This window comes from Anser anser, assembly GCF_964211835.1.
Source record: "Anser anser genome assembly, chromosome: 21".
NCBI lineage: Eukaryota > Metazoa > Chordata > Aves > Anseriformes > Anatidae > Anser > Anser anser.
Window position 1 is genome coordinate 6053658 of NC_139742.1, and position 13115 is coordinate 6066772.

Below are 13115 nucleotides of genomic sequence, written 5' to 3' on the forward strand. Positions count from 1 at the left end.
ATCTTGATACGAAAGCAGCAATAACCCCTGTGACTTTGCAGAAACAGGGTCCGGGGCAGAGGAGCTGAGCTGGCTCTGAGGCCAGGACTTGGGGGAAGCAAACGCAGAGCAGGTGGTTGCAAACTGCACTAACAGCACCATTAACAAGCATGCCGATTAGACTAAACAAGGGCTCATCAGCATGCAGTCCAAAGGCCACAGGCTGTGGAGGGAGGATAATAGATGAACAACAAGAAGGAGGGGAGATGAAAGGAAAGCGGAGATGGGAATGAGTTTTAATAATATTGTTTCCTAATTACAGCCCAGCAGAGGGAGCAGATGCAGGCTGTACGACGGTCAGAACTCAGCCAGGAACGTGCTGGAGCTGTGGCAAGCACCGGCTGACACTGGGGACACAGTGGCAGCACGGCTTGGTGTTGTGCCTGTGCCTCCTGCAAGCCGTGCTTGCTGCTGCCCAGCACCCTGCTGATGGTGCTTCTTTGGGGGCTGCAGAAAGCAATTCGATGTCTTCTGACCTCAGCCAGGAGCTGCCCTGGTGGGGTTGATAGGAACAGCAGCAGCTTCTTTGGGCTGGGGATGGAAAGGGAGAAGGTTGTGGGGTGTCAGCTTTGCCTGAATTGTGCTGGGCCTCTGTGGAAAGCAAGAGAAATGGCACACGCAGTGCCTGGCATGGAGACACGTGTCTATAGTCCCAGGTATGGAAGCATCTCTCCAACCATTGCACATCCATCCTCCCAGGACAGCAGGAACCTTTCTCATTAGGTCCCAAAATATGTATGAGGGGGATTCAGTATCATCCTCCCAACATAAGAAAACAAAACGACGTCCTGCACAACCCCGTAGCACAGTGGGGACTGTGGGGCAGAGCCCTGAACCTGTCCCTCGTGCACAGATGGGGCCAGTCCTGACCTTCCCCGTTTCACTGAGCAATGCATGTGCAGGAAGAAGATTTCAACCCCCTGAAAACCTCTCCCCCAGCTTGGCCCGGTGTCTGTAAACCCCCTACGCTCGTCCGAGCTGTGCGCAGAAACCCACAGGATGAGGAGCACTAATGCGTGTTTTGGCCCCGGTCCAAGATAAACGCCGGCTATAATAACCCTCGGGGGGAAAGCCAAACAGAGGAGCCCATTGTTAGGGACAGCCCGGCACGTTACGCTTCATTTGGGCCACCAGCACTTCCCGCACGAGGCTCAGGGCACCGGCTGCTTGATGTGGGCAAGGTGGGCTGAGGCCAGAAATCGGAGGAAAAGGGGAACGTGGGGACAGGGAGCTTTAGATGTTGGCTCTTGCATTAGCCTGGCCCACAGAGACAAAAAATAATAATGATAAAAAAAAAAAAGCTTGGAAGAAGAGCAGCTGGCAGGTGTGTCGGGCCCGTGCTGGTGTCTCCTGGAGGTCCTGGTTTCTTAGAGGCCAGGAAGCAGCGGTGGTGTCTCCTGTCCCATGCTCCCTCTGTGCATGTGTATGAAGAGGTCCTGCTTCAGGATCCCCCCTGGTGAATTCTTGTCTGGCTCCCTTCAGAAGGAGTTACAGAAGAACAGCGTTGGATGAAACCCTGTGGCTCTCTGCTAGGCATGGCCCGAGCTCTGGTCACTTGTGGAAGCTTCCCCAACCCCTGCAGACACGGTGAAGGGACCCGGGGGAAGGCCTGTCCCCGCCCCAGGAGGGAAGGCGACCTGCAGCCTTCTCTGTCAGCAGGAGTGAGTGAGGGGGCAGCCATAGCAGAGACGTGCCCCACGTCCCGCTCGGGGCAGGGCTGCTGGCGGGACGCAGCGGAGCCATGGGCTGGGTGGTGGAGGGGCCTGGTGGGCGCCCGCAGGAGGGACCTCGGCCCTGCGGTGGGGCCTTCTCCTGCTCCTGCCACGTGGAGGATACCCTCACCATCCCCAGCAGCCAGGTCGGGAGCGGCAAGAGGTTTGTTTTTCTGACGGCTTGCTTGTGATGAACAGCCTTCTAGCAAAATTATTATTAATTGATGATTATTTAGGAGAACAGTACTGCAAAGAAACAGTGACCTGCTCCCCAGCAGAGACAGGCAGCTCTCTGCGGCACCCAGAGGATCAGGATCGGGGTGCTGCTGCCTTCATTAGCACATACGAAAACTGCTTTGGCCCACATTCTCAGGTCAGTCATACTGTTCAACACTTAACTTGTGCCTTGAAAGGGCTGTAAAGCTTACATCTGGTTAAAAAAACAAAAGTGGAGGGGAGGAAAGGGGTTACTGCTGTTGTGTAGTTTGTGGGTGGCTTGCTATCACACGGAGCTGGCGTGTAACCACTGCTACGAGGAGCCACAGGCGGCGTGCCCCCATCTCAGGGCGCGCGTGGTGCGGCCAAGAGCCAGGGCTCAGCCCCAGCAGCTGTTTTTGGGGTCAGAGCTGGTGCCTGCACCAGGCTGTGCTGCTCAGCAGCTCTGGGGAGCACCTGGGGCCCTTTACACTTGTGAGCTGCTCTGATAGCCTGGAAAGGAAGCATTAGAGATGTGCAAATAGCTAATTACAAATGAGCTGCTGGGTTGTTCACAGCGTGCCTGAGCAGTTCCTGCGGGGACAGCAGTGCTGTGCTCCATGCAGGTCTGTGCAGGGGGTGTGAGTGACCGTGTCTGGTGCAACAGAAGGTGCAGTGACACCTGAGAGAAAAATAAAAAGGGTGTTTTAGGAGCCAGGAGGGAGAGCAGATGGTGCTGGGAATGACACAGGTGCCCTGAGTCACAAAGCTGTGTGCTCTGATGTGGGATGAATTGCCACCAGCTGGGGGAAGCTGGAGGTGGGCTTTAGCACTTGTTCCTGAGCACCGGGGGGGTGAGATGTGTCCCAGTGAGGTGCTGGGGAGGGCTCAGCTCCTTCTGTTGGCTCCTTGGGATTGCTGGCATGAGAGCGGGTGCGTGTTTGGCTGTGGGCAGGTAAGGTGAGGCTGCGTGATGTGCCCTGGTGGCACAGGGCACAGTCCTGTATGCGGGGATGACGAGGGGCTGGAGGTTTTGCTACGGGGTTTCAGGAGGCTTGTTCCCCCATGGGAGTGCCTATCCCTGTTTCCCAGCTCCAAGGCTGGGTGGCGCTCTGAGGGGGGAGGCTGGTGCTACTTAAGGTAGCTATGGTTTCTCTATTATTTTCACCACTCTGTGACCTGTATTTCATTAACATGCCAAGCTTCCTGTTTTTTTTTTTTATAACTATAAAAAACCTTGCAGCTGAATAAGCTGTCAGGCACCAAGTTAAATAGATGCTGGGTTGGTGGTGAAGATGTGAACTTGGGGCATTCCCAAGTTTCTTTTCCTCAACTCCCTGTCCTTGCTGGCCCCTCAGCTGTGCTGCCACTGGTGGCTGCAGGGTTCCCCTATGATGTAGCCTCAGCAGTGCTTTTCCATGGGTTATTTCAAGTCCTTGCAGCCCTCGGCCTGCTTGGTGGGAGGGGAGGATGGAGGAGATGGCCAGCTGGAGCATGAAGCTCTGGTCTGTACGTGCACCTGACTGATTGGGGTGTCTTGGTTGGTTGGTTGATGGGCGAAGCTCAGAAAAAAAAAGCCACCTGTGTCCCCCTGCTGGGAGCTCGGTGCTGTGTATGTGAGAGAGGAGCTCTCCATGGATAACTGCCTGTGCCATTCGGTGTGTCACCACAACGTTGTGTGCATCAGTGCTGTGACCTCTCCTCCTGTGTGAGCAGAGAGGGCAGTGCCCAAGCTGGAGAGCAAGAAGTGACCTCAGGGCCAGAGCAGAGTCCCCAGCGGTGACAGAGGAGATGCTGCTTAGGGAGATCATCATAAGGCACCAATCTTCTCCTGTAGCAAATGCCAGCAGATGTCTCTAATTTGCAAAACGCACATGGCATTTGCCAGCAGATGAGGCATGTATTCTGTGTGCTTTTTACCCTGTGCACTGGAGATGGCAGCAGAGCACTCCTGGCTCCTGCGCATCTCAGGCTTTTAAATATGCTTCTCTCTTTGAGACCGGCTTAAAGAGAAGTTGGGGCACTGATGGCTTTTTGAAGTGCTTGGTGTGCTTGTGATGTGCCGGTAAAAAGACAGATTGGCTCTTAGGACCGAGCCTTTCATCAAAGTGTGTTGCCATTGATTTTACTGGAACTGTTGTTTCTCTGAAATTCCAAGTCTATTAGCAGATTTCAGGGCTGGAGGCAGCTCGTAAATCATCTGGTCTTACCGCCCATACAACGCAGTCCTTGCAGATCTGTCCTTTGGGCTCTGTGCTGAGCTGGCACTTGATAAATGAAGAGAAACCTGCTTCAACCTAGAGGCTGTGTAGTTTGAGGGGAAATGGATTAGTTACCTGGCCATTTCCCTTCATAGGTTTCATTTGTTTGTCAAATGTGTCTCACTAAATCGTGACTGTAACTGAAACACGCAGGCCTTGTGGCTTCGTTTTGTTTGGTTTTTAACCTCGTGTTTCTTGGTTGGGTCGGTGGGAGCTCACAGCAGATGCTTGACACTGAATTAGAGATGTCTTTGGTCCAACCCCATGTGGTGGCTCTAGAGACTGTGCTGCAGCGTACAAAAGCAGCTGTGTGGTCCGGCCCAGTGCTGGGGGAAAGCATCCCGGGGAAGCACCTATAAACTGGAGATGACGCACTTGATCCAGCGTGTTCGCTGCGGTGGCGCGTCACCTAGGAGGTGAGGAGCTTGGCTTTGGAGGCACGAGACGTGGCAGTGCCCATCACCCCCTGTAGGAATGTATTTAACTCACCTCTATAAGGGCTGTGGCTTAAACTACCTGCCTGAATAATAGCTTGAGCGGGCCCTGACAGCTGCTGACCTTACCAAGCTCCCACCAGTAAGTATGTACTGCTGAGCGAGGAGAACAATGTTCCTATTTAAAAAACAAACTTTAGTTTTAAGTAGGGGTCAGCCCAATAAAAGATGAAGGGTCTTTGTAACTGGGAAGGATAAAAGTGAGCACAAGTAACCTTTCTTTGTGGTACAACTTTGGTTTGAAAGAATATAGTGTTTCTTAGGGCTTATTTGGGGAAGGACAAGGATAACTGTTTGCTTCAGTTCTTCGTTGTTTTGATATTTTCTTAAAAACAAACTTTTAAACAGCTTTTTGGCTTGATTTGTTATTGGAAATCCAATCGCCTTACGCATGTTTTTTAATTGTTTCGATGAAAACCAGCATCGAGTGGAAGGATGTTGTTCCGTGCTGCAGAGCGGACACAGCTCAGCTCAGCAGACCTCAGCTGCCGATCTGCACGCAGCATCAAAGCCGTGCAGGGAGGTAAGAGAAAAACAAATCCGTGTCAGTAGGTCTCTCTACATGATGTAGAGATCTGCACTTCCTGGGGGGGTTGCAGGAAATGTTGAATATCGTTGGATGCTGCTGGAATATCTCACTTGAGCTGCGCCACAAGAGGGCAACCCGAGGCCACGAATGTTCTACTCAAGCCCAGGAGATGCTGGTAGGAGCTCTGGGGAAGGATGACATGCTGGAAAATCAAAGAATCATTAAGGTTGGAAAAGCCCTCCAAGATCAGCTGGTCCAACCGTCCCCCTACCACCAATGTCACCCACTACACCCTGTCCCCAAGCACCACATCCAACCTTTCCTTGAACACCCCCAGGGGCGGTGACTCCACCACCTCCCTGGACAACCCGTCCCAACGCCTGACTGCTCCTTCTGAGAGGAAATGTCTCCTCATTTCCAACCTAAAAATGCAGCCACTGCCTCCCAGGTGCAGAGCAGGACCTGCCGGTGATGGTGTGTTTTGTGGGTGTCCACGCAGCAGCACTCATCCCAGGTGGCTTTCTCAATGGGAGCAGTTTGTTGGCGTTGGCTCAATTTGCTCCGGCTGCTTCCCCATTGTATGGATCAACACAGAGGCTGCTGCTGTCAGCCCGGAGTTAGCATGTTGTACTGTGTCCCGTGCTGTTAATTAGTATCTGTCAACACCAAAACAGTAAAATGGCTGAAACTAAAGGCATGAGGCACATTTCCTAGCAGAACTTGTCAGAATTACATTGCTGCATGTCCTGGAGGAGCGACAGGCTGGAGGTCAGCTGCGTGACCCCGTCCCCGGCAGAACAGCCACGATGGCTCTGGTCCATGCACGGGGAGCAGAAAGCAGTGAGACGGGGTCATGGCCTAGATCCCACTGCGGCAAAGGGAGTTACAGACAGATATTTGGTAAAATTCCTCTCTGAGAAGGGTGGCCAAATGCTGGAGCCAGGCATGGGGATGTGGTGAAGCTTCCTGGGCTGCTTGAGGCCATGCAAAGCCAAATGCCATACCCATCCTCCTGCCACCAAGGACAGGGATGCTGCATGAGTGCAGCAGCAAGTCAAGTTGGAATTAGGATTGAATACACAATTCTCAGTTTACCACTAGCAGTGCCAGGGGAAATGACCCCACGGAAGCAGACAATGCTGTAAAACCCTCCTGACATAGGAAGTGTCGCTCTGGAAATGGGTGGAGTAAGTAAAAAGAGCCTTAGAACTGGTTTAAAATGGCTGGACTTTCAGAGAGGGAGCTGGAAAAAAGCAACTTGCATGAGGAAGGGGCTTTCTGGGGCTGGCTGCCCCCAGCCCTGGGTCATGCTGGGCCGAGCAGCCGTGACTCAGAACAAGGGCTCGTTTAAATGATGGCAGGAGCGCAATTAAAACTGAGACACTCTGAATTGAGAAGTACGTAATGGCAGGAAAAACAAGCCGCGATGAGTTAAAAGAATTGACTTAGGCCAGCGAAGGCCAGTCCTGAAATAGATCTCGAACAGGGCTTGTTGAAAATGCTTCCATCAGAACAGTTTCCTGATGGAGAATTTGGCATTTCTACTCAAAGAAATCTTTCAAGAAAAGCATCTGCTTCTGTGGAAAATTTCATCTTTTCGGGCTGGAAAAACGGAGCATGTGAAAACCAAAATCTTTCAGTCCAGGGAAGCATCGTGCCAGTTTTCAGGCAGGCTCCACCTCTGCAGAGAGCTTCGCTTCTGGTTCCTGTGATCCCACAGTCATCCACAGAGGAGGGGAAATCCCCAGATTAACAAACCCTCACCCCCACTGTTTTTGGTAACTGTCACGCAGAGAGTTAAAGTCTCCCCCGATGGGGATGGCTGCAAGGTCAGCTTCTGGAGCCCTGTGTGCTGCAGCTCCCCTGGGGCACTGAACTCTCTCCGTCGCCTCCGTGCCCCATCCCTCCTGACGTGTGCTGCTGGAAAACCCGTCCCCATCCCATGCTGATGTTTTGTGTGTCTTGGGAGGTGCATGTCACTGGACTGCCGGGAAGGAAAATTCATTTTTACCAGCTTTATTTTATTTTGTGGAAAATGGCTCATCACCCAGGTGTTTGTGCATCTCCTTGCTCCTGTCCCAGCTCCTGGTGGGAATCTAATGTGTCAGACGGAGGTGTTGTCCACCAAGGTCCACGTGGCAGGGCCGGAGTTAGCCTTGGAACCTGTGTGTGTTGCCTGGGGATGTGTTGCCCTGTAAAACAAGTGTTGTTGAGTTTGACTGGACTTTACTGTGCCTTCCTTTACCAGCAGCGAGAACTTATTCTCCAAAGACATTCAAGGAAATGGGAAGGCGCGGGGGGAGCCTGGGTGAGACCCGTGGTCAGGTGCTGAGGAGGGCTCAGAAGTCTGTTATGGATAATACCTCTTCCAGGTGTAGTGCACAGGATAAATAAAACAGAAGGAGGTCAGCGTGCTCATCCAAGATGGAAATAGACTATATATATGTGCTTTAAACTTTAAAATCTCTGAATTGTGCAAGCTGCTTTGTAGCAGGAGGGAAGGTGTCGAGCTCCAGCAGTGCACCAGTGTCTGCAGTGTCTGGCAGCTCCTGGATTTCCCAGTGGTGTGTTGGGCTGGAATAACCACAGGACATGGTTGTTTTGGGTTTTGAGGGTGCTTCTGCGTTCAGTTGGACCCAAGAAGAGGAAGTGGTTTTAAGTTTTGATGCCCAGGACACAGCCAGAGTGTCAGTGGAGGTTTGAGCAGGATAGGGCTGGCTTGCTGCTGCACCATTCTTCTGTCTGCACGAAGACCAAACCCTGTAAAAGGGAGGCACACCTAGCCCTGGGTCTGGAGGAGACCTTCAGGGGAGTTCTGAGCTCTCATTCCAGTTCTTGTTCACTTCTGCTGTGATTTTGCCCCCGCCCCCCCCCCCCCCCGCAGACTTTGACGTGGGTAGATGATGCTCATCTGATGGTGCGAGGATGTCTTGCATGCCTAAGACTATGCAGTGCTTTAAGGTCCTTGAGCAGGACTTGCAAAAAAAAAAAAAAAAACTGATTATTACTAATGTAGAACAACCAAAGTTGAAACCTTGCTCTGGTACAGAAGTGCTTGCATCTCTGTTGAAAGCAATGCTTAAAAACAGAAGGCCAGCAAAACTACAGGGCACTCACAAAACCAGGTACTTATGTCCAGGCTGAGGTGCCCAGACCTGAAAGGTTAGGGGGGAAATGTCCTGAATCCTTTGTGCTCCCGAGACCATGTCTGCACCGGGCTGGCAAAGGCTCTCTGCAGTCAGTAGAGGGAGTGTCTTGTGTCTGAGTCCTGACACTGAGAACTGCTTTAATTCCTAGCAGCCCTGTGCATGCAGAAAACTTCACAGAAAGGGTTTTTTGTGCGTGTCTTTGCCTGGGCATTGTCATGAGATGGGCTTGCTGCTGGCGTGAGTGAGGGGCTGAACTGAAAACCCGCCCGGACCCTGGGACAAATGTGTTTTCCCCACGTGAACTTTATGAAAGAACTTCTCAGTCCATTTAAGAAAACAAAAAAGTGTTAGGAGCAGAGGCTTGGCCAAAGCTTGGGGTCCTGGTGCAGAGACCGGAGGGAACAGAAAAGCCTCAGTGGAGAGCGTTTCTAAAAAAAACAACCCTGTACAGGCCAGGCTTGTGCTTCAGCACTAGCGCAGGGCCTATTTACCAACCTTCCCCTGCTCGTGGGGAAGCAGGAGAGATGTTTCAAAGAGAAAATAAGAAAGAGCCCTGTGCCTGGAGCAGCAGTGATGAGGAGCCCCAAATGCTGCTGCCCTCTGTCCCCCGGGATGCTCCATGCTCCTGGCAGGGGACGAGGTCTCACGCTGGCCCCAGGAGTCTTTTTATTTTAGTTTTTTCACCCACATCTGGGCCTGGGTCTATATTATGACAAAGCCACTCAATCAATTGCACTCATGTGCCAAATCTCACTGCTGCTCTCAGGAGTAAGTGTGCTATTGGCAAAAAACACCTCGTCTCTTCCAGATGGCCAAGGCATCCTCTAGCGCTGGGGAACTGTCGAGTCTTCCTGCACTGCCAGGATTTCTGAAAGATGTAACTGAGACAGAACATACTGGTTTAATCAGCTGGTGATATCTCAGTTGACTTTATTTGCATCTGCTTCCTGCACCGATCCTGCCGAGCGAGGCAGACCTGAGGTCAGGCTCTGTTGGACCGGGGCTGCACGAGCTTGGAAGAGCTCCCTTGGACATTCGGCGGTGCACAAAGGGCTGATGAGAAAGGGATTCAGCTCGGTGTGTTGGCACTTGTGTGTGGTGCTTGTATTAAAAGTCCTTGCTGTCAAGCCGGCCATCACTTATAATTAGCTTTTACTTCTTCTGCGCGCCTCCTGGCAACAGCAGCCCTTCCCAGGCTGCCTGTGGGTGCGGGCTGTGGGAAGGCTGCTCTGGGCGTGTGAACAAAGGGTCAGAAATGGCTCAGGAAGGGGAACGTGGCCCCTTTATCCCCATCTCCAGCTTTGCCAGGGTGTCTCAGCAGGAGCATCCCACCCGCGGACTCACTGGGGAGCACTGCCCGGGGGAGGGCAGTGGGTATGCCTGCCTGCCTGTGGGTGTGCTGGGGGAGTGCAAGGGCTGTGGGGTGGGCAAGCTTGTAATCGCATTAAGGTGGGTCAGTTTTGGGGGAGGGCAGAGGGAGGCTGGGTTTTGTTAAGGTCCTACATGGCCGTGCTGTCCGAGGAGCATCAGGAGGAGATGATCTGGTGAGGAATGAATGGGGCCTCGCAGGCAGGATCAAGTGGTGAGTCCTCGAAGCACGCGTGCCAGCGAAATGTTTGTGGCATGAGCCTGGCAAATAACCCATTTCTGGGTGTTTTGGTGCATGAGATCTCCATGCTGGCAAAGTCTTTGGCTGGGTGCAAACTCAGGGCAGCACGGTGTTGGGGAAGTATCGTGTGCTGCTCTCACGTGCGGAGGTCCCATCGATGCTCCATGTCACCTCCTGGCGCGTGCCCGTTGGTGGTGGAAATGGACTCAGGACATCTGCCACGTGGGGAGTCTGGGCCCTCAGCTGCTAGGAGGTCTGCCCACACAGGAACACAGCTCCTTGTGCTAATTGAAGCTTTAAAGTCCAGGAAATAAGATTTTCTTTGGAGCGGAGAGAGGCTGGTCTCTCTGGCTCCAGGGCGGAGCGTTCAGCATAGTGCTTTTCCTGCCTGTGGCATCGTTATGCATCGCAGCTAAAGGGACAGCAGCAAAATGCATGGAGGACAGGTGAGATCAGAGCATATTTATAGTAATGATAACACACGTGGCAGACAGGATGGAAGAACCTCTTGCTGCTCTGATCTCTGCTCTGTGGGCTGATCCCTTTGGCAGCCAGGCGTAAAACTGCCTGACGGAGGTGGCTTGAGCAGGCTGGTGTCGCTGACATGCACGGTGAAATGGCACCTGGGCTGGCGACGGGTTTTCTATTCCGAGGGGATACCCAAAGTTTTGGGATATCCTAAAATACACTCGACAGGTTCTGAGTCGCTGCGAAGGACTTCTTTTATTTTTCCGTATTGCCCTGAATACTGTAGCATCGAAAGTTGCAGACGCTTGAAAGTCAGACCGAGACTTCCTTGAAATAATCCCCCCAAGCATTTGAGATGTCACTGTTGTCTAGTCTGTGTGTCCTAGACATTACTAGTTCCATCTGATTGCATTTTTATGTTTGCAAATAGAATAATCTAATGACCTAATTTCTGAAGGAAGACTGTTATTTATTAACCATGATGTAAATTCTACCAGCATCAGAATAAAGAACATCAGGCTTTTGAATTTGTTATTTTTAAAGATCCAAATCTCAGGGGCAATTAATCATTTCTCTGACATATTGAATTCAGTCATGTGTTATAGCAACAAAACTTCATATGGGCAGTTTATGATGCAACATTAACTTGTCAGCAAGAAGGACAATTCATGACTGTCTACGACTAGCAAGTGGCAGGCGTTTGGACAACTGTCCCATAGTTTTGCAAGCATCAGCAAATTTTATTGGCAAGGTCTATGTAGGCAGAGTATAATATACGCTTTTCTCATATATATTATTAAGAAAGGGAAAAAAAAAAAACAACAAAAATCCACTGCCAGGAGTTTCCACTTATTTTCCATAACGAGAGCTGGAGGGTCTGTAAAATCTGGCCTCATAAAGAAATTGCATTGGATGAATTTTTCCTTTACGAGGAAGATGGAAGAAATCTGGGTTTGTTCAGATGCACGAGTCTTCCTAAATTGTAGTTCATCAGCTGTGTTTCTATCATGCAGAGGGCTCTGGCTTAGATGGGGCCTGGAGGGATGGAGCGGGTGTCTGTCCCCGAGCCTCTGTCACTGTGTTCACCGGGCTGCAATGCAGGTTTGGGCAAACAGAGCACAGCAGCCCCAGGAACAAAGCCGCAAACTGCAGGGTTTGGGAGAAGCGGTGGCCTTGGCACACCAGCAGCCTGGTTGTTCTCAGGGTCTTTGAGATATCGCAGGAAGGAGCCGCAAAAGCTTGGAGGGAGGAGTGGGGTGCGCTTCGCTGTTGTTTACGGTGGGAAGGGTCCTTGAAAGTGCACAGAGGTGGCTTTGCTTTGGTGCAGTAGAGAAGAGAAAAGCACAAGATAAATGCAGGAGGAGGAATTGCACAGTGGAAAAGCAAAGGGGTTAAGAAGAGATCTCCATAGCACCGTTCCGGGCAGATATGCGCTGGGGTGAGACCGTCTGCCGAGGCCAGAGGCCGGGCTGCTGCAGGAGCCAGGCTGTGAGCGGACTGGGGACCTGAACCAGGATTTCAGCAGGTTGGGGGGATGCAAGGGGCCATAGTCCCGGAGCAGCAAAGCCCATGCAGTTATTGTGCTGGGGTCTAGCCGGGGAGCAGGGCACGAGTTGCAGCTGTGGTCCGGCTGTTGGCAGCAGAGCTGGGAGGTGGGGGTCACAGCGATCAAGGACCTGTGGGGGAGGCTTCCTGGGGACAGGAGGGAGAGAGATGAAGGAGAATTTTAACTGTAATTAGGCTGGGTTCAGGCCTGTGCCTACACCGCAGGACATAAGTGGGAAATCAGTGGCACTGGAGTAGCCTAAAACTGCTTGATGCGTTCCACAGGGCAAGAGGATACTAAGGCTAAATGCTGGTGGAGGTGGTTATGAACGGTTCGTCTGTTCGCAAGAGGTTTGCACTGAGCCTTATTGCAGGAGTGAGATGATGGCCTGGAGGAAAGTGTGGGAGTAGTGCTGGCCTGTGCCCAGGTGCGTGCAGACCCGGCCGAAAACGCCCAGCCCTGTAGAACTGGCTGCATGCAGCACGGGGTTCGGTGCGTGACGGAAAAAGCAGCTCTGGAGGAGCCTATTAGTGGGCACCTGGCTTGAAAGAACACAGCTGGAGAAGAAGCTGTAAATGCAGGGATGACGGGAGGCTACACAATACGTGTGTGGTGTCACATGCATGGCATGGCCTCGTGGTGTTTCTCTAGGGCTCCAGAGGACCTCCATGGCCCAAGCTGCATGAGGAGTGCCGTGAGGCTGTTTCCGTGTGAACGGCCGCAGTTTGAGCGGGATACGTGGGCTGCACGTATGGCATGTCCTGGCTGCTCCTCCCTGGCCGCAGATCACACCCTTCTCCCAGCAAAGATGGGGGCTGGCCACCTCCTTCCCACTGGGAGCAGGGAGATGGAGACTGCTTAGGTTTAGGCTGGGTAAAAGGGGCTTCCATAGCAGCAACTTCTGATGGAAAGTCCACAGAAAGTGGAAACTAGATCAAATGAATAGGCACACCTCCGAAAAAAACAGCAGCAGGACAAAAGCATTGTGAATGAGACCAAGACGGCAGCTTTCCTCTGCCTCCCGCAGAGGGAAACTAATGGTGAAAGTTGCCAGAGCGTTTCACAACCTCAGCATCTGTTGTACTGCATGGTTGCAGTTTTCTATTTTGGTTA

General features: G+C 52.2%; 1 protein-coding gene across 4 annotated transcripts in view; it reads left to right on the forward strand.

Annotated features, from left to right (window-relative positions):
* The first annotated feature begins 2684 nt into the window (after positions 1-2684).
* Positions 2685-13115, forward strand: part of COL27A1 (collagen type XXVII alpha 1 chain) — a 197103-nt gene continuing 186672 nt past the window's right edge. For 2 of the 4 annotated variants that reach the window (XM_083807794.1, XM_083807793.1), the window contains exon 1: positions 11748-11981. The gene's annotated coding sequence lies outside the window, so the exon portion shown is untranslated. Of the gene's footprint in view, positions 2902-4486; positions 4624-5122; positions 5225-11746; positions 11982-13115 lie in introns of those variants that run through there. The other 2 variants (XM_083807795.1, XM_083807798.1) reach the window with 2 other exon arrangements.